Source organism: Pelobates fuscus, chromosome 4, assembly GCF_036172605.1.
Source record: "Pelobates fuscus isolate aPelFus1 chromosome 4, aPelFus1.pri, whole genome shotgun sequence".
In the NCBI taxonomy this organism is placed as follows: Eukaryota; Metazoa; Chordata; class Amphibia; order Anura; family Pelobatidae; genus Pelobates; species Pelobates fuscus.
This window is the reverse complement of record NC_086320.1, coordinates 229,584,578-229,607,270: the sequence shown is the minus strand read 5'-3', so window position 1 is coordinate 229,607,270 and position 22,693 is coordinate 229,584,578. Positions and strand designations below refer to the sequence as shown.

The 22,693-nt window shown below is 39.8% G+C and overlaps 1 protein-coding gene across 1 annotated transcript in view; it reads left to right on the top strand.

Moving 5' to 3' along the window:
- The first annotated feature begins 8,139 nt into the window (after positions 1 to 8,139).
- The window catches only part of SEMA5A (semaphorin 5A), a 503,768-nt gene continuing 489,214 nt past the window's right edge, over positions 8,140 to 22,693 (top strand). The window contains exon 1 of the mRNA XM_063451928.1: positions 8,140 to 8,459. The gene's annotated coding sequence lies outside the window, so the exon portion shown is untranslated. The remainder of the gene's footprint in view (positions 8,460 to 22,693) is intronic.

Below are 22,693 nucleotides of genomic sequence, written 5' to 3'. Positions count from 1 at the left end.
TTCTAACTTTGTAGTTAGGTAGCTGCCAAAGCCAAACTTATCCTCCAGTTTCTTCAATACAGCCCCTGACTGTCTGTGCCCGTGTGTGTGAATGCCTGTGACTGCCTGTGACTGTGTGTGTGTGTTACTGCATGTGACTGTGTGTGTGTGTGTTTGTGTGCCTGTCTGTGACTGTGTGTGACTGTCTGTGACTGTGTGTGTGTGTGACTGCCTGTGATGGTGTGTGACTGTGTGTGTGACTGTCTGCCTTTGACTGTCTGCCTGTGACTGTGTGTGTGCTTGCCTGTAACTGTGCTTACGTGTGTGTGACTTCCTGTGACTGTGTGTGTGACTGTCTGCCTATGACTTTGTGTAACTGTCTGCATGTCACTGTGTGTGTGACTGTGTGATGCTGCATGTAACTGTGTTACAGTCTGCCTGTTATTGTGCGTGTGACTGCCCGTAACAATGTGTGTGTGTGTGTGACTGTCTGTCTGTAACTGTGTGTGTGTGTGTGACTCTCTTCCAGTAACTGTTTGTGTGTGATTGTCTGCCTGTAACTGTTTGTGTGCGGCTGTCTGCTGTAACTGTGTGTGTGACTGTATGCCTGTAACTGTGTAAACATGGCTGTATTTGACAGTATATGGCTGTATTTGACAGTATGTGTGTGGGTCTGTGATTGTGTATATCTGTGATTATGTGTGTGGTTGTGTGTGTATCTCTGAGGTTAAGTGTGTGTGTTGTGATTTTGTGTGTTTATGTATATGATTGTGTGTGTAGGTCTGTGATTGGATATGTGGGCCTGTGATTGTGTGTGGGTGTCTATGGTTATGTGGGTGTATGTCTCTGATTGCATGCGTCTGTGTGTATCTATCTATCTATCTATCTATCTATATATACACACACATACAACCACAGATACACACACACATACATACGTCTATATGTGTGTATATATGTGATTGTGTGTGTATATAAATGTTTTTAGTATATAGCTCCCTTTATTTGGTGTCCTTAAATATTGCAATACCAAATAAGTATAACAAATAAGGGAGGTATCTACTAAGCTCCCTTATTTGACAGGGAGTTTAGTTGATTTAGGAGTTTAGTGAAAGATTTAAATTAATAAAAGGGCTTTTTTTATTTTGATCTTTTAGCTGTTTAGTAGATAATTCCCTAAATTGGTGCCCTTATGTGAGAGTTCCATATTTAAAGATACCAAATTAGGGTGCTGTTTAGCAGATAGCTCCCTTATTTGATGTCTCTAACCCCTTCCCGAGCTCGGACATATAAGGTATGTCTGACATAAAATGGTCCTTAAGGACTGGGGACATACCTGATATGTCCGCAGCTAATTAGAGCGCTGGAACCAATCATGATTGACAGCTGCTCTAACGGTATTGCAGTGATGCCTCAATGTTGAGGCATTCTGCAATACCCCACTCACTGCCGGGCCGTCGGGTGATCGATTAACTTCCTGGTTGCCCCATGTGGCGCACGGCAATGAGGCAGTGCATCAGAAGCCATCAGAAAGGCTTCCCATGCTCTGCCTGTGTGCCTCGAGGGGTCGAGGCACTCAGTGAAGAGAAATATATATATTTTTTAAATAATTAATTAATTTACTAAAAAAATTAACCCTCTCCCTCCCTCCGTCTCCCTTCCTCTCCCTCCTTCTCCACTTACCCAAGCCCAGACAGCCCCCCCCTCTGCAAATTAGGAACCCCAGGGGCCATGTGACCACTCTAAAAGAGTGGTCTCTGCTGGTGAAAAAAGTAAATAAATAAATAATTTTTTAAAAATTATATATATATATATATATATATATATATATATATATATAATATGTATATATATATTAGAATGAAAATATATATGTATATAGAAATAAATAAAAATAATACAAAATATACATATGTCCATACACATAATTACATAAATAATTTCATAAATATACATGTAGACTTCAAATATAAAATTATGTATATATATTTAAATTCTACGAGCATATTTAAGTAATATTTTTACATAATTACATAATTGTATTGATTGCATTTTGGGGGACCTGCCTGACAGCCCAGATCAAAAATGCAGAGAATTTAATTTGCTAGCACTATATTTAACTCTGTAACTTTCCAAGACACCCTAAAACCTGTACATGGGGGGGTACTGTTTTACTCGGTAGACTTCGCTGAACACAAATATTAGTGTTTCAAAACAGTACAACATATCACAGCGATGATATTGTCAGTGAAAATGAAGTTTTTTGCATTTTTTACACACAAAAGGCCCTTTCACTGTTGATATTGTTGTAATAAGTTTTACTGTTTTACAACACTAATATTTGTGTTCAGTCCAAGGATAACAGTACCCCCCATGTACACTGGCCAAAGTTAGCATTCATAATTGTTTTTTGCATTTTTAACACACAAATATAAATGCTAACTTTGGCCAGTGTTTGTGACTACTAAAAAAGATTGTACATACCCCATATTGAATACCCTGGGTTGTCTACTTTTCAAAAATATATAATTTGATGGGGGTAAATTACATTGGCCGGCTTAAAAAATGTCCCAAATAGGACATGGGTGCATGATAACCAGCTGTGAAAATTCCAAGTTGGAAAACTGGAATGCGCACTCTCCAAATAAGGTATTTTAGCCTCCAGAGAACCTGACACACCTGTACATGGGTGGTATCACTGTACTCAGGAGATGTTGCTGAACACATATTGGGGTGTTCTTTGGCAGTAACCCTTAAAGTTCTCAGTACATGTATTCTTAAATTGCTATTTGTGTCAAAAAAATCACCAGTTATTTTTTTTAAAAATTTGGCATAGATTGGTGGTAAAATGGTTGCATGAAAAGAGTCAAAATACCCCAAGTTTAATATCTTAGGTTGTCTTCTTTTAAAAAATATATACATGTGAAGGGTTATTCAGGGATTCCAGACAGATATCAGTGTAACAATGTAACTGGCGTTAATTTTGAAAAAAAAAAATGGTTTGGAAATAGCAAAGTGCTATTTGTACTTATAGTCCTACAACTTTCCAAAAAAGCCTAAAACATGTTAACATTGGGTATTTCTAAACTCAGGACAAAATTTTGAAACTATTTAGCATGTTTTTGGCGGTCATAGAGAAAAAGTAATTTAAAAAAAATTCATCATATTTTATAAAACAAAAATTATAATAAATTATATAATATGATGAAAATAATGGTATCTTTAGAAAGATAATTTAATGGCGGGAAAAACGGTATATAATATGTGTGGGTACAGTAAATGAGTAAGAGGAAAATGACAGTGAAATACAAACACAGCAGAAATGTAAAAAAGAGCCCTGGTCCTTAACAGTAAGAACATTTAAAAATGGTCTGGTCACTAAGGGGTTTAATATGGCAATCCCACATAAGGATAGCAAATAGGATGGGTTATCTGCTAAACAAATATTGATGTTAAGATGTGTCAGCCAGCGCAGAACAGAAAATCTGGGTGGCTAATGTGAATTTTATACAACTTTGTTGTCTGATCAGATAGCCAATGACAGCACATTACCCCATCCCCTAGTGAAAAGTATTAGTGCCACCCACCCCCAGTTCTGACTGTGGTATCTTATGTGCCCCTCCCCCCCCCCCTATATAAAACCGCAGCACTGCATTCAAACGCCAACACTACATACAAACACACCCCTACATTCACTCACGTAGTTCATACAAAAACATGCTTACATTCAAACACACAAACACTCAGTGCTAAATAAATGTAAAAAAATGTGCAAGTGTTTTTTTAAATTTAAAAGTTGGGGGGGAAGGCAGGGGGTGCCAAAAATAGGACCCACCCCTGGTGCCAAATTCTACGGTACGCCCCTGTATTTATTTGCATACATATATATCATACATATATACACAAACTTTGGAATATTAAATACACTTATACAACTGATTTGTGGTATGATTGAATGGTGAATGGGACTATGTAGGTAGTTGGTTGATAAGGGGCATAGGGCTTAGAGAAGGTGTGTGTATGTGTATGGAGACTGCCTGTGTTGATGTATGTTTGTAGAAATGCTACTCGTGGGGTTTTGTGTCTTGGGTGGTTGCTTGTTGCATTTGGTCTGTAGTTGAGGAATATGTGCTTTAGTGGGGGATATAGTGGCTCTAGTGAAGGTATAGGGGATGTGTTGGGGAAATAGGAGTTGTAGAGAAAGGTTAGGGGTTATAGTGGGATTATAGGGGTTATAGCAGTTGGATAGTGGCTATAGAGCGGGTAGGGGCTCTAGTAGTGTGACAGGGTCTGTAGTGGGGAGAGATGGACTATAGTTGGGAGAAATGGGCTGTAGTGGAATGACAGGAGCTGTGGGTTGACAGAGGGACTATTATGATACTGATATTATGGGGTTGACAGAGGGACTATTATGATGCTGATATTATGGGGTGACAGAGACTGTAGAAGGGGTACAGACTGTAGTGGGGGGAATAGAGTTAGCAGTGGGATAATAAGGACAACTGTGGGGTGGATATATATTGGCTATAGTGGGAGGACAGGTGCTGTAGTGGGTTGACAGGAGCTGTAGTGATTTGATAGGGATTATAGTGTGGTCACTGTGGCTGTAGTGTGGTAACAGAAATGGTAGAGGGTGGATAGGTGCTATAGCAAGGGATATAATGGGGAGTAGGGCTATAGTGAGGTCTATGGACTATATTGGAGTAATAGTGGTTATGGTGGCTGAAAGGCTGTATTAAATAAATGATTAAAAAATAAATACATTAAAGTTTATTCCTTCCTTCCTGGGGCTTAGATTGGTCCAGGGAGGGAAGAATACTTTTCCCTGTTGATCTGGTGGGAGATGCAGCATGCTGGAGCCAGGGACAGTGTCAGAGGATTGCTGTGGTCAGGGCAGGTGCAAGGATTTTTGCTGCCCTAGGCAAACAATAAATTTGCCTCCCCCCATATGTTCTGCGCACCATGTGACATCACAATAAACCACCAATATGATCTGTCATATGGGCCAATGCCAGTGCTGCACAGAGTGTCTTTTATCTGAAAAGGCAGGGTGCTTACATTACAAAGCCTGTAGGAACAGGCCATTGACACCAGAATCACTACATTAAGCTGTAGTGGTTCTGGTGACTATAGTGGCCCTTTAATGTGAGGTAAATTATAGATTAGTGCCACTAATAATATACTGAATTGCCTACTTACCACCAGATGCATTTTGTTTCTGTGTGTGTAATAGAAGCAGTGTGTGTGTGACGGAACCATCCGTCTGTCTGGTACTTTCGTGGATTCGACTATTTTAGGCCATCCGTCTAAAGGACTGATTTGTGATGTTATAAAGCATGTTCTACCGTTCCAGCCTGTTTTCCAGCCGTTCACCTCATTTCGCACGAACTCCATGTCTAACATATGGGTGGCCGCCATTTTGGGACTTTTGCACGTGTTCGCGGCCATCTTGCGTGCGAACAGCGGTGTTTGCCTGTGAACGCGTGGAACTAAAAACGGATACCCAAACAGGCGAACACCGCTGAGACCTCCATACACCCAGAAGTTCGTGTTGGAACTACCGAACGACGAGCCATTCGGTAGTTACTTGTAATCGGCTATGGGGAATCCAGCGAACTCGGAGATAGTTGTGGATTATGAGGATTTCATATGATTTTAACCGGCGAACGGAGACCGACTGCAGGGCCAAAACTTGTGGAACTCTTTTCGGCTAGAAGATCCGTGCAGTCGGTCAAAACTTCAATCATCCATAACTCCCGAACCCCTTAACCGAATGGGCTGAGATTTGGACAGAGTGTTCCCCTAACCAAGACCTTTCAAGCGGTGCTGGACTCAAAGGTGTACCCCCTGGTTTTGGGGTACATCCATAACTGGGGTAAATTATTGTACAGTATAATTGTGTTATGTGATTATCTGAGGGGAGGAGAGGTGGGGGTGTTACCCTGTGTATAATTGGTTATTTTCATCCTCCCCCTGGGAGTGCCCTGTGTGTGCCTTTTCCTAATAAAAAGCAGGCTGGATGTTCCAGTCCTCAGATCTTGTTTTGACCCTCAACACGGAGCTTCAGTCTCGTTATTGGGGGGATTCTTATTTACGCTCAAGGACTATTATTGGGAACTTATGCCGTTTGGTGGATATCGTTACTCGAGAGATTACTACTTCCCCTGGTTATGGTTCGTGGATTATACAGTATACGAACAAGGACTTGATACGGTGAGAGGGGAAGGTAGACTAAACGGTGACTTACTTATTAAGACAAAAAGGTGTCTTAACAGTGTGCATAAAGGATGCATTGTGTGTTTCGGTGTGTCTGTGTTCGCGTAGGGATGCATTGTATGTTTCTCTGTGTGTGTGTAGGGATGCATTGTGTGTTTCTGTGTATGTGTAAGGATGCATTGTGTATGTGTGTAGTATGAAAGAGAGGATTTGTCGGGTAGGATAGGGGCTCAGAGTGGAGAAGCTCTATTTTTATTTTTATTGTTCTCTCCCCTCCTGTCTCTCAGTGCTCTCCCCTCCCCTCCTGTCCCTTAGTGCTGATATCCTCTCCCATCCAGTCCATTAGTGCTCTCCCCACCTGTCCCTCTGAGCTCCCCCCTCCTGTCCCTTAGGGCTCTCCCTTCCCCTCCTGTCCCTTAGTGCTCTCCCTTGCCCCCCTGTCCTTTAGTGATATCCCCTCCAGTCCATTACTGCTCTCCCCACCTGTCCCTCAGAGCTCCTTCCTCCTGTCCCTTAGTGCTTTCACCTCCCCTCATGTCCCTTAGTGATCTTCCCTGTCCCTTAGTTCTCTCCTCTGCCCCCTGTCCCTTAGTGGTTTCTCCCCTCTCTTCCCTGTCCCTCAGTGTTCCACTCCCCTCCCTGTTCCTTAGTAGTCTCCCCCCCACTAGTGGTCCTCTCCACTCCCCCTCTCCCCCTTAGTGGTCCTCCATCTCCCGCAACCCCTTAATGGTCCTTCCCCCTCTCTTAGTCCTCACTCTCCTCCCTCTCCTCCTCTCCCCCCTCTTAGTGGTTCTCCCTCTCCTCCTTCCCCCCTTTGGTGGTCCTCCCTCTCCTCCTGCTCTCCCTCCTTAGTGTTATCACTGAGTGAGCACTTCCTGTCAGTCCAGCCGGTGGTCCACACCTGTCAGTCCTGTACCGCACGGTCGACACCACCTGGCCACGCTGCATTGAGTGACTGCCGGGTCACCCAAACCTGGCGTCCCAAGGGCTTACGCTTACGTTGCCTATAGGACACGTCGGCCCTGGCCATGGTAACTCACAGCAATGATCTGATACAATAGTGACGAGGGAGACCAAGTACAGCCTCTCTTTTAAAGCTCAGGGTTGGCCAGGTTAATCTCTCCTGCTTGGCTTGGCCACACAGCAGGAGAATAGACTGGCCAGTCAGGGAGGTTTTGATAACCCAACTAAGCATACCACCACAAAGTTGTCTAGTGACAAATCTGACTGAAATCATGTCTGTTGCACTTATATATACTTGCACAAGTACAAAAACAAGTCTATGGAAGAACTATATATGATCTAAATTATTATTATTATTATTATTAGCATTTATATAGCACTAACACATTTGGCAATGTTTTACAAGTTTAATGTGGGGAAACCAACTAAGGAACAAACTAATGATTCTTCTTCCAGCTCTAGCCCTTTGCCACACTTTGCCAAAAAGTTTACCTTTACAATGCAACCAAACCCAAGTGAATGAATAAAATTAGGGTTGTATCTATTCAGGATTAAGCAATTATTCATTCCATTAGAGTGCTACTGAAATGAAAACAGCAAGTAAACCTCTGTGAATGATTTTCACTGATCAAAAGCAAATAACAAAGAAAAGCTTTTCAGCCAAAAGACAATTCTGTAATGAGTCCCACAGTTTATTAGTAATTTGAATGAAAACATTCCCTATGTTCTGTCATCTTAGAATACAGCCGCAAAGTGTGTATAGAGAGAAAAGAGTAATATGCCTTTGAGAGTGTCCACAAAGAAAATTAGTAAGAAACAAAATGAGTGCCAGCACTCTAACAGCAGAAGGCAGGCTACGTATCCCTAGAATCCTGGAGAGGGAGAAGTATCAGTTCATTGGTTTAGCAATGGACTCACACACACCAATTCCAATAACCCCTCCTCCTCTGCTGCTGCCCGGCTGACTCTCCACAACTCCACACACCAGGCAAGAGAGCAAAGAGAGCAAAGAGGCAGAGAATGTGTGTGTAACAGAGAGGTGACAGCAGCCTGTGATACAACCGGATTACTAGGATGCCGTGGTTCACTGCTCATTGACCAAGCTTGCCTTCAAATAACTGGATCTATGTAACTTTGGCAACAGCTTCTTATTGCTGAAAGGATTTTTTTCCCCTTTGGATTGAACACTGCTCTGCTTCCCATGTATAACGTTATCTTTCCTGCCAAGCCTGTGGGAAATGTGTGAAATCCTGCCTGCTTAAGGCATTAATGTACTGGGAGAGACTGTCCTATTCTATCAGGTGAGTTGTACTGCATGTACACACCATCAGCTAGCTGTTTGTAAACAATGTATACACTACTATCTAACTAGCCTGTAGACAGCGTGCACACTGCCAGCTAGCTGTTTGTAGACAATGTATACACTACTATCTAACTAGCCTGTAGACAGCGTGCACACTGCCAGCTAGCTGTTTGTAAACAATATATACACTACTATCTAACTAGCCTGTAGACAGTGTGCACACTGCCAGCTAGCTGTTTGTAAACAATGTATACACTACTATCTAACTAGCCTATAGACAGTGTACACACTGCCAGCTAGCTGTTTGTAAACAATGTATACACTACTATCTAACTAGCCTATAGACAGTGTACACACTGCCAGCTAGCTGTTTGTAAACAATATATACACTACTATCTAACTAGCCTGTAGACAGTGTGCACACTGCCAGCTAGCTGTTTGTAAACAATGTATACACTACTATCTAACTAGCCTATAGACAGTGTACACACTGCCAGCTAGCTGTTTGTAAACAATGTATACACTACTATCTAACTAGCCTATAGACAGTGTACACACTGCCAGCTAGCTGTTTGTAAACAATGTATACACTACTATCTAACTAGCCTATAGACAGTGTGCACACTGCCAGCTAGCTGGTTGTTAACAATGCACACACTACCAACTACCTGTTTAGAAATAATGTATACACTGCTATGTAACTAGCCTATAAACAATGTATGCAATACTAACTAGCCGTTATAGACAATGTATACACTACCAGCTAGCTGTTTAGAAACAAGGTATACAATAAAAGCTAACTAGCTTATAAACAATGTATACACTACTAACCAGCCGTTATAGGCAATGTATACATTACCAGCTTTTAAAGAATGTACCCATTATCCCCCAACTCGCTGTTATAAACACTGTGCACACTAGCAGCTAGCGGTTTATAGCAATGTCTTGCAGTGATTTAGCAGTATAATAATTGTTTTTGGTTTTTTTGGACAGTGTTATGGTTCTCATTGCATTCCACAGCATAATAAACCAGTTATTCAGATGTATGTAAATAATAAAACAATTATCAGCCATGTACTAATTAAATGATGAATCATATACTTCACTAAATATGTATTACCTTTATACTTGTGTGTTGTGTACTGTTGTGTTACTGTAACTTGTGTTTCTATGTTTTGTCCAATTTACGTAGCAGCAGAAAGTTCTTTTATTATTTTTTTTTTCTATTTTTTTTTTTTTTTGCATTTAGTAAGAATATAATGATGTAAAACTTGCTTGAAATAAAAAAAAAACAATGAATAAAAAAATAATGTGCAAAACAGAATATGCTCAGAGATATTCACTAAACTGGCAAACTTAACAAACTGACCAGAGAATAAATGAGGTGTAAAAATAGTGGAACTGGATATTGTTTTCTATCCGTCTACTTTCCTAAAATGTTGGATTCTCTGAACAATTCATAAAAAATAATACCTCCTTTAGTGAATAACCGTGCTAGATTGTAATAAGACCAGGAGACAGAAAATGTCATTTTCAAATTACATTTACTTTTAATGTGTTTGCAAAAGCCATTGATTATTCTTACTAGAAGGCTATGAGTACTTTTTGTCAATGTGCTTCAAGTTTTGCTTTTCTCATTGTTTTGCTGATTGCGGCCTTGGCCACTAGAGGGCTATAGGAGGAAGTACCTGCATTCTTAGCCTCATAGTAACTTTGCTGGGACAATTATGAAACATCATTTATTAAGGACCTGCTGAGGCAGCAAGGACCAGATCTCTCAAATGAGTTAGTGCTCATATTTATTTCTCATAAGGCAGCAATAACACGTATTCTTACCTCGAGAAACATGTTTATGATTTCATAACAGTGAAACTCATTACAGATAAATAGTAGGTAATATGTACTCTTGCATTTTTTGCGAAGCATTGTAATACATTAGGCTTCTCATTCCACGAGAATCAGTAACTGATGCGTCTTGTGTATTATTTTATTTATAAAGCGCCAACAAATTCCGCAGCGCTGTACATTGGGACTGGTGGTAAGATTAACATTTGTAACCATTTTGTAAAAAGGAATTCAGGAAGTAGTAATTGTCTTTTAAGTACAGGTTCACAAAACAAAAATGATGCCATCCTATTTTATTTCACTATCTCTTATTGAAATGACATTTTATCTGTAGGTTATTTGTGTTGCTTCAGCCAAACAAATCACTTTATAAATCGACTTTTGTGCTTCGTGTTTTAAAGCAGGCATGTGTATAAAAAAAAAAAAAAAATACATAATGAATTAATGGAGACCACTTTTTTTTTTTTTGAGAAACCAATTTTATGAGAAAAAACTTGAGAGAGTGCTCAAACTTTCCTAACTTTATATATTCGTACAGTTTACCCAATGATTTCTACAGGATAAGCATGTTCTAGTAATTAGTTCACTTTAATAAGATGCAGTGCTCATCGGGGACAGAGCATCAATATACATACTCAGATATATGCTGGTTCAAGGTTTTCATTACTGTTTTATGAAAGATTTTAATAAAGTTTCATCCAGGAATTGCAGTTATTGATCAGGTAACTTGCATGCAATCAATAACGCCGGTTACTCTATATTGATCAAACATCTAATAGGGCAGCGTTGAGATATTTTAAAGTGCTCCTCTATGGGTTTCATGACAGCTGCTCCAAGTGTAAAGCAAAACAATAATTCATCTGGACAATGATTAACTCGGTGTCTAAATCTTTGCAACTAATAGATATCACCTATTATCTTCGAGTGATTAATCGTAGACCTTTCTGGATTTCCAGTAGCCAAGTTGAAAAAAAAACAAAACACCTGTTGAGATAAAGTGCAATATTTGATTGGCTGTGCTATTCCAGCCAATCACATTTATTCCGTTAGGATAAGCCTTTACATTATCAACCAGATTAAATTCTCATCTGAGCTGATCTTTTCTTTAAATATTTATTCTGTAATTTTTAAAAAGAAAATTAAGAATTCCAGCATTTGTTTTTAATGATGTTTAAATTTATGGACTCCATTTGCAAATGTGTGAATTTAGTGGACTATGGTTGAACTAGTGCTGCAAAATAATGATCATAAATCCTTATCTTCTGCACATGCATGTCTTTGTATTAATAATGATTCTGTCTGAGGCTTGGGGCACTCTTGTCCTCCATCTGTATCTCCTGATATTAGGAAGTATTGCAATCAACAATCATCTCATTAGTGAGTGTATCTGATAAACCCTAATATCTTTAGTCATGAAACCCATGTAACTTTGTTTTGCTGTCATGATTTAGTTGATTGCTGAGGGGATGTATTTAATAAATGTGCCTATTTGTCATTGTGCAGTTCTTATGTGGGATTAGTATGATGCAAAATCTCCTGGAAGTTTTAAAATCTCCTGTATGTGTTCACCAAATCATCTTCACCTGCACTAGGAGGCCATGTTGCTGTAAGCAGCACCATCCTTGCAGTGGAAGCAAACAGATCATTCCTTGATAGTAATTAGTTCTATAATGAAAAAAACAACAACAACATAGTGTATATACTCATTTTTAAATATTGTATTTATGTACCAATAAATGCAATAAATTACCATAGGTTGAAAATGGATGAACATTAATTTAAGAATTTATAAATATACACAAAAACTGGAAACAAAATTGGAGTTTAATTCATGCTGTGAGGATTTTTAATTGCATATTTTTTACTTTCTTTTTTTCTACCATGTCAGTTTAATGTTTACCCCCCACTGTTTTAAAGTATAATTTTCCCATATGTCTGCTTCAGTTATAAAGCTGGTATATTTTGAACACATTGTATAATGTTATGTAGATGCTAAGTAATATGAGTGTGTCAGTTAAAATAGAAACAATGATTGCAGTTTTTCCCATTTCTTTTTTTTTATTAAAATTGAGAGTATTATTTTAGAATTAAAATAAAAGGAGTAATAATCACAGAATGTATTTTTCTGTTGGTAATCTATTTTGAATGCAAATAAGATGTTTTGCTCGTTAACCTATTCACAGCACATGTTTAGACACATACTCATACCACCACCATGCAAGCAGACATGTCTTCTTTCAGGATCTTTGAAGAATAAATAAAACACAAGTTATGACGTAATGGTAACTCTGCCCTGAAGAGGGTCTTTAGCTGCAACCCTTCATCTAAAGAGACATCTGATTGCCATTAATGACTCCACAATATTTTTTCCCTTTGTATGGCATAATTGACCATTTCTTAAATATTAATTTTTTTGATTAGCAGCATAAAAAGATGTTCTTTAAAGACTGAACGTGATAGACTTGAGTCTTTTTCAGCCTAGATTACTATGTAACTATGTAGCCTCTTTAGAAGTAGTACCATCTGGTGGTTGAATGTTGTTTGGTGTTAATTTATTACTCTAGGTCAGGGGTCCTCAAACTCTGGCCCCCCAGATGTTTCTGGTTAGCTATGTAATTCAAAGAATCATGGGAGTTGTAGTTCAGCAACATCTGGGGGGGGGGGGGGCGGAGTTTGAGGACCCCTGCTCTAGGTAATGTATATGTAATTTTGCTTTAAAGTTGCTCTGTCACTTTTGAGCTTTTTACAAAGATAGAATCTTTTTAGTAGTATCAAACGATACAAACAAGAAAAAGTAATGAATGCTCTGTCTCATGTAATTCCTAATTTTGGCAGTCTTTGACAAAAGGTGGAGTTTTTTTCCCCCAACTATTTCCCATCAGCTGTGTGTCAGTGGCTGATGGAAATTGGCATTTCACTCAATGCACAATAGGTGCCTATGGCACTTTGTAACACATATGCATCTTTATCTATGAAAGATCCAGTTGTATTGCAGGACATTCCCATATACTTCGTTTGTACCCTTCTGAGAAAACAGTAGTGACAACAAATCATGTCAGGTGAAGACACTAGCAGCCAGATAAGTATGCTGTCTAGAAGATGTTGGTGCAGAAAATGGACAATTTAAGTTAAGTATATCACCGTATCTCCATATTTGGTTATTACCCTGCATGAAAACATGTTCTTAAAAAAATGCAGAGACTTCCCAAATGAAAAGAACTTCATATTAAACAATCCCATTTTGGGATTAGTTTATGATTTACTTATAAAGCATTTGTTGTTTTTAACCTGTATAATAAAACTAATTTAAGTTCAAATGCTATTCAATCAAAGTATGGTATTTGACCTTCTAGAACTACATCAGTAATTGAGAGCTTGTTTAAAAAAAAAAAAAAAATCTTTACACATTAAAGTACTTATAATTCTTAGTTTGCATTTGCAAATTAAAAAACACAGCCTTTTGTGTACAGAAAGTAATTGTACAAAAAAACAGGGATTGCCAATGTCTTATATATTTTGCTTCAGAAAAAGTTTCAGTTATTAGAAAATCTGAAGAAAAAAATGGATGCTGTCTTGCCTCCCAATTTGCTTTGACTGTTAAAACTTTATCTTCATGGTTACATAGTTACAAAGGCTGAAAAGAGACTGGTGTCCATCAAGTTCAGCCTTCCTCACATTTTTTTTTTTTTTTTTGCTGTTAATCCAAAAGAAGGCAAAAAAAAGCCCAGTTTGAAGCACTTCTAATTTTGCAACAAACTAAGAAAAAAAAATCCATCTTGACCCCAGAATGGCAGTCAGATTTATCATTGGATCAAGAAGCTATTACCCTACATTTGAAAAATGATATGATTTAATGAATTTTTTTTGCAAGTATGCATCTAGTTGCCAATTAAACATCTGTACAGATTCTGATAAAACCATATCTTCATGCACAGAACTCCACATCCTTATTATTCTTACGGTAGAAAGAAGTTCCTTATAGGATGCCTCTCATTCATACAATTTAAAAGCTTTGAGTGCCCTTTTCTTATTTTTAATTTCTTGATTCACTTTCCCACTAAGCCACATTGGTTTCCATTTGTTTATATTTATTACCCAATGGTACATACTGAGAAATGTACCTTTCTAATATTTGTTTGAAGCGATTACATTTATTCTCAGTCTTCTTTTCACTAAAGAGTTTATTCCAGTCAATATATTGTAAAGCAGTCCTTAACTTATTAAAATTGGTCTTTTTAAAATGATATGTTTTAGTATTCCCCACGTGCTTTAGTTTTATTTATTTTATTTTAAAAGACACTATATTGTGATCACTATTTCCCAAGTGTTCACCTACTTGAATGTTGCTTAAAAGATCAACATTGTTTGTTAGAACCAGGTCCAGACAAGCGTCCTTTTTAGTTGGTGCTTGTACAAGTTGTGACATGAAGGTGTCATTAAACAAGTTCAAAAACCTAATTGCCTTTGCTGAATTACTAGTCCCTCTGTCCCAATTTATGTCCGGGTAATTAAAATTTCCAATAATTAACATGTTACCCAGATTTGCAGCTTTCTCAATTTGCTCAAAAACAGCTGTTTTTCCTCATCAATATTAACATTACGTGGTTTATAACTTATACCGATAACTGATGTCCCTTCTTTTGCCCCAAGCAGATATTTACCCCTAATGCTTCCACATTTTCCTCATCACATTCCACTTGCTTGAGATTTGGCTTTAACTCACAGTTGACATACAAACATACCTCACCACCTTTCCTGTTTTTTCTATCCTTCCTAAATAGTATGTACCTATTTAAGTTAACTGCCCAGTCATGTGTCTCATCCAACCTTTTTTCAGTAATGCCTATTATGTCATACTGTTTAGTGTATGCTATTGCCACTAGTATACAGATTTGTACATATAGGAAGGTTGATAGTGTATTTTATTAATATTAGCACTTTAGTCACATATTAAGCATTTTAATTTTTTTGTCACTTGTCACTTCAAGATTATATATCTTCACTCTCATGATATAGAAATTGGAGCTGTATTCAGGTATATGGCAATGTTCTGTGAATAAATCTTGATATTTTCTTCATGTTGAGTGCGGTATCAATGTTCCTATTTTGGATATTTCATTTTGTTGTCTGAGGGGGTGGCAAAGATAATGACACCTATAATCTGATTGAGTGCTAACACACTTTGCAATTTTTCATATTAATTCTAGTTCCCCCACTTTGTTATTTAGGCTCCTTGCATTAGTAAGCATGCATTTAATATTAGCATCCCCCGTCTCTGCCCCCCTTGTACTGAGCTAAAGCCTATCTCCTTTCTGTCCTATCTCCATTTTGTAGATTGCTATGACCCTCCCCCTATCACTAGTTTAAAATCTCCTCCAACCTTCTAGCCACCCTGTACCCCAGCACTGCAGACCTTTTCCTGTTTATCTATGCATTAGACATTTCAGAAGGGAATCAATTTCCCTACTGACTGAAGATGCATTCAGCCAATTAATGTTTTGTTTACACCCTCTGACATTTATTTTTAGTTTCAGAAAATTACAGTAGATATACAATTTAAAATTCAGTGGTTGAATCTCATTGAGAAAATCTGAATGTTTTCTTTTTCTCTACTTATTTGTTTTTAAATGTTAGGGCTGACTCTTTTACTTTCCTAATGGACTTGAGGGGGTTACTTGGGTGGGTACTATACTTTATTTTATATTTTGATGTATAGGGGCAGGATAGGAAGATGGATATTTATATAGTTAAAGGGACACTGTAGCGACCAGAACAACTACAGCTTATTAAGTATAGTCCCTCCCTGCAGGCTTAGTAATTTAAACACAGCTTTTTAAGAGAAAGGCGTGTGTGCGTGTCTGTCAGTGATTGTGTGTGTCTGTCACTGTGTGTCTGTGAGTTAATCAGTGATTGTGTTTGTCTGTCAGATTGTGTCAAATCAGTGTGTGTATGTCAGTGTATCTGGTGTTGCATTGACAGGAAGGGGTGGGACAAATGTAAATTAGAGTGTGCCCGAGTTCTGTCATGCTTAGGGCAGCATAGATCCAAAATACACCACTGCCTCCATACACGCTAGATCTCTTACGCACACAATAGATTCCCTATAGGCACACACTGCACCACCTACACACACTACATTAATGACATACACACCAGATCCCCAGTAAGCAAACACACAGTACTTTCCCTAAACACACACACTTTACAACCCCTACACACACTACATCATCTATACACACATACACTACAGGCCCCCGATGCACACATCCCTTATACTCACACTCTCTCATTCTCTAAACCCATAGCCATACATATTACACCTCAAACACTCCACAACTGAAACTGACATTTACACAAAACACCACATCACAATTAACTCACTCTACGCACATGCAATCCCACATTTTTTTCCCAGTCCAGCCCTGCTAAGGAACACAATGTATTATATTCTCAATGTACTGTTGTCATTTTTATTGTGTCTGTTTAGCATTTACCGAGTTATTTCATTTTGTTTCAATAAAAATGACCGGATAGTACTGTATACTTAGAGGAACTGTCACTCCCCACATTTTTATGTAATATATTTACATATCCCTGCTTTAACAAATATATATCCATTGGGTATGAAAAATAAAATTAAATGCAGAAAACCGTACCTCTTTATTCTGAATTCTTGGCTCCCTCTCAATCATTGTAATAAACTCTGTCCTTTGCACATGGCAGTCTGCAGAGTGGACCACATACAGTGTTTCTATTTCTCATCTTCATGTGCAATCAAAACTGAACATCTCATGAAAAAAGGTTAATGAAAGTTATAGCTGATTTTCAATGTTTTATTCGATGATGTACATTTTGGGGAAGTTTTAGTTCCTCTTTATATTTAACATGTATATATATTATCATGACATAAAATGAATAACAATAACATGTAACTAAATAGATAACATTAATTAGTGTGACTGTAATAAAGATTGACCAAAAATATTTTAGGGAGATTTGGAAAAGTTCATGGGAAATTAGGGATTATTCTAGCTTTAGTGACTGAATAATCTAAATTTTATTAACGACAGGAGGCGAATATTTGCTTATCTTTCTTTACTGAACCTCCCAGCAGCAAATAAATAGTTAACAGTAATGTAAAACAATTCAACCAATCAGAGTGTATAACAGTATTATATGATGTCATCAAGCTCCTCCCATATCCTCTTTCTTGCTGTAGCCGACGATACGAGTGTCAATCATGTAAACCGTAATTATAAACTGTGGACTAAGTCGAGATCCTGATGTAGTCAACCATATAAACTTTTCAACGTGATTGAGGATCCAAATATCCGAAGTGTTGGTATTTTTTCACACTAAGGGAAAAAGAAGAAAATCATGAGAGTAAAGGTTCTCATACTAGATGAATGCAATTTATAGTATGCACATTAGGAACAACAATTTTAATACCTTTCATGTAAAGTATATTGAAGTTTTTTTTAACTCTAGGTTAGAGTGTGTGTCGTGAACCTATGACAGGTGGTGTATAAGTGTGTGCGGAAACGGATTGACTAAAACTTATGAGTAACTTACCTTAGGGTGGGTATAAAGAAGGGAGGGAAAATATTTGCCTCCTGTCGTTAATAAAATTTATATTATTCAGTCACTAAAGCTAGAATAATCCCTAATTTTATGGCAAGACAGGAGGCTTCATATTTGCTGTTTTAACGCTCCTAAATAATAGAAGATGCAGCATGTGGCATAGGATTGAAATAGAATGTACAAAGGTAGACTCACTGGACCAATCCGCAGAGGACAAAATGTCTGAGAGGGAGCTACCCGCACGAAAGGCTGAGGATGCGGCTGCTCCTCTGACTGAGTGTGCTCCAAAAGTGGAGTCAACACCTGCTTGAGCAAGTATCCATCTGATCCACCGTGCAACGGTGGGGGCCGACACCGGTTTGTGTGGTTTGACATAGGACACGAGAAGGGGTCCTGTAGATGGACTTAGAGTGGTTGTGGCATCTATGTAATGTCTTACGCAGAGCGCCACACAGAGTGACTGTCTATTTGGAAAATAAGGGTAGAAAACAGATGATGAATTAGTCTTAGTACGCCTGGTAATATGAAATGTAACGCCTTCAGGTGAGAAGACGATGGTGTGGAAATCGAAAGCTCAAATGTCTGAGACCCTACGGAAGGATACCATACATAGGAGTAAGGCCAGTTTGGCAGAGAGTTGACGCAAGGTCAAATTCACATTAGAGGGCCAGGATTCTAAAAGGGAAAAAACTTGAGTGATATCCCAGAAATTGGAGTATTTAGGAAGAGGGGGTCTGGCCAGCCTGATTCCTCTTAAAAGTCTAGAAACCGACAGGTGTTTTCCTATTGATGCATTATCAATAGGGTTATGGGCCGCAGAAATAGCAGATCTAAAAACTTTAATAGATCTATAGGATTTGCCTTGGTCAAAAAGGGTAGATAGGAAATTTAGAATGATCGTCAAAGATGCTGAAAAGGGATCGGTATCCCTTTCCAAACACCAGCTGACCCAAGTTCGCCATGCAGCGAGGTAAGCTTGTCTAGTACTTGGGGCCCATGAGTCCCATAGGAGAGCTTGAGCTGTTTCCGAAAGTCCCGAGACATTCCAGGATCCCCTGAAACGGTCCAAGCCACAAGTTGGAGCCGACCTTGAAGGGCGAGTGGGTGACAGAGCCCTGCTGGGTCCCTGTGGATGTCGGTGAGACGAGGTAGTAGAATTGGGTAATTCGCAGATAGTTCTAGTAGGGTTGGGAACCAAGTCTGGGCTCTCCATAGAGGAGTGACAATGACTATCGTTACTACTAGAGCTTTGACCCGGTAAAGGGTGCATTGGATCATGGAAAAAGGTGGGAACGCATATGCGCCTTTCTCCAGGCAAGGGTGTAGAAAGGCATCGACTGCCCGGGATTGGGGATCCGGGAGCCAGCTGAAGAAGGCCTCCATCTGCCGATTTAGCCGAGACGCAAATAGGTCCTGTGAGAGGGGCCCACGAAGACAGTGAATTTGATAGAATAGGCAGGGGGCCAATTGCCAGTCGCTTACGTCCCTCCAATGGCGGGAAAACCAGTCTGTGACTAGGTTGTCCATGCCTGGAAGGTATTCCGCTCTGATAGAGAGATTTCTATCTAGGCAGAATTGGTAGAGTTCCTTGGTAAGGTCGGATAGTAGCTTGGAACAGGAACCTCCTAAGCGATTCACATAACGTACTGCAGAAACGTTGTCCATGCGTAGTACTAGTGAACAATTGAAACAATCTTTTGCGAAACTGCGAATTGCAAAAGATCCTGCTATCAATTCTAGGCAATTGATGTGCAGTGCTTGCTCGGAGGCGGACCATTGGCCCCCTTTGGACCGTTCGGAGCAGGTAGCGCCCCAACCCAGGAGACTGGCGTCGGATTCCAGAATGAAATCTGGTTGCGATCCGAAGATGGCTTTGCCATTCCAGGCTTCCATGTTGTGGAGCCACCAGTGAAGTTCTATACGAACCTCGTCTGTTAGGCAGATGTATTGATCGTAGGAGGTGGAGCGGTGAAGGTAGTATGTCTTGAGCCGTTGCATGGCTCGGTAATGTAAAGGTCCTGGGTAAATGGCTTGGCTTTTTATTTTTGCGGAGGGTAATTGCAATATCGCCTGTATGGAGTCTATCAGAAATCTGAGAAACTGAACCTTCTGAGAAGGTTTCAGGGCCGATTTCTGAAAATTTATAACAAAACTTAGATTTTGTAGTAAGGCTGTCGTCATGTCCGTGTGTTGGCGTAAAAGGTTTGAATCCTGAGCCATTATCAGGATGTCGTCCAAATATATAATGGACCGAATTCCTTGCAATTGGAGTAACGCCATCACTGGTTTCATCAGTTTTGTGAAACACCATGGTGCGGAACATAGGCCGAACGGAAGGCATGTGAACTGCCAAATTTCCTCTTGCCAGAGGAATTGAAGAAAGGCTCGATGATTGCGAGCAACTGGGACTGTGAGATCGAATCTGGAGGAGGTCCCTTAGTAGATGGATGCCCTCCATCTTGAAATGACGATACCTGACATAATGATTCAGGTCTTTCAAGTTGATAATTGGATGTAGGTCTCCAGTTTTTTTGTGGATCAGAAAAATATTGCTGAGAAAGGTGTGTGGGAAAGGGGATTTTTTTATTGCCCCTTTTTTTTACTAGTTTGTGTAATTCTGTCTGTAGTCTCAGGTTGTCTGATGCAGACATTCGTAGTGGTGTAGGTGGTGTGTCCTGGAAGGGAGTGGAAAGGAAATCCATTTTGAACCCCTGGACTGTGTGTAAGACCCATAGGTCTTGTGAACTCAGTTCCCACTGTTGGAAAAAATGGGTTAGACGACCTGCTATAGGTACATTGAAAGAAGGAAGGTTTATTACCTGGAGCAGTGCGTCTGCGTAAGGAGGCAGATCCACGTGCCGGATAGATCCTCTATTGGTGAATAGCTGCCTGTGGTAGGGTCGGAGTTGCCCCGAGTGCCAGTAATTCTCTGAGGGTTGAGGCCTGTAGCCTGTGAAGGCAATTCTGCTGTTCGTTCGGCCTCAATAACGTCCAGCTCTCCCAGAAAAACGGCTTGACTGGGAACGAAAAACCCTCCATAAGGAGGATTGGGCCTTATTTAGGGTAGTGAATACCGCTACATGTTTGGAGAGATCCTTCATGAATGAATCTCCAAAGAGCAATCCGTTGGCCTCTGGTCCCAGTTCTCGGGAGCTCAGATCGGCTAATTTTGCGTCTAACTTGTATAGTGCCGCCCTGCGTCTCTCAGTGGATATAGCAACATTTGCGTTGCCTAGAAAACATAAGGCTCTCTGGGCCCATTCCCTGACGGTATTAGGGTCAAATTCACCACTAGCTATAGCTTCGTCAGCTAGTATGAAAATTTGAATGATAGGGCCAGCGATGTCCAGGAGTTTATCCTGGGCTGTCTTGAGGCCTTGCTCAATGCCCTTGCGAGGATCTTTCCCCGTCTTAGTGAGGAAGATCACAAATAGTGGGTCAAACTCTGGTGTGAGAGCCACCTTGTTGGGAATGGTAGATCGAGGGCACTCAGCTCTGAGTTTTACCCTAATTTCTTTTTCAAGTGGTTTGTGTAACCACATTTTGCAGAAGTTAGAGATATGATCCGGTGTGGCCCATTCGGCCAAACGTGGATGTCTGATGACCCTGGGGTCAAAGAGGGGGACACCCGAAGCATCCAGGAGGATGTCTGGTTTGGATGTTTTCTGCATGGATGTGTTTGTATCAGTGTCTTTTTGGGTAATAAATGTCTCCTTGACAAATTCCGATGGGGTATCCCCTAGCACATTCGCCGAGGGGTCCTCATCAGAATAGCCAAGGTAGTCTTGAATCTCATCGCCCCTATGAGATGTAGAACCCTCCAAGGGGTCAAAAATGGTATGGGCGGGGCGGTTGACAGATAATTTTGGGGACTTGGCAGGAGCCTTGCCCTTGCCCGCAGATATACTACTCCCTTTCCAAGGGCGTTTACGAGTGATTTACTGATCTGAGGGCTGAGAGTCCTCTGAATCAGAGGGTATATGTGTAGTGGGATTAATGTTGCCAGCAGTTTTTTCATGGAAGGCTGCCAAAGCCTTGGGAATAGATTCGGCAATTGTCGAGACTAGCCAGGCTTTAAGTTCCTGAGAAATTGCGGGCTCATTGGTGTCAGACATGTTTTGTTATGTCAAATAGTGTAAGACAGGATATTAAATGGGTTCACCCAAATATGTTTTATAAAATGTATAAATGGGGGTCACCCAAATCAACTTAGTTGCTGAGTAGGGCGGCAAACAATAGTGGGGTAGACCACTATATTATAGAAGTGGGTTGTACCACTGTACCAAAAAGAAGTGGGGTTACCACATAAATAATCAGACACTTTAACAGGGGTATGTCTGTAAATAGTAAAGTGTGGGTCACTTTAAGTAATATATATTTTACAGATGAGGGTCACTCACTGTAGTGATGGTGTGGAGAAAACACCCTGTTAGAATTGAGTATATGAAGTGAAAAGGTGGGGGTCACACACAACAGACATTCAATGCACAATAGTAGTAGTGAAAAAAAAGTGGGGTTCACCCACAAGGCCTTTTTTATTAGTAGTAGGAGAATAGCAGGTATAAATCCTGTTAATAAAAGAAATGAATATAATGAGTAAATACATAAGGTAGGTGTGAGCACTTTAGGTTGGTTATTTATTCAAATAAATAGGGTACTTACCGAATCCAACGCCGAGTACCAACTATCCGGTTGTTAGTGAAGAGAAAACCGCGGGTTTAAAATGTCCGCCGCCAGCAAAACGGGCGGGAGGAAGCGCGTCAGAAATTGCAGATGCGAAAGGGCGGGAAAACCTGAGGACGCGCA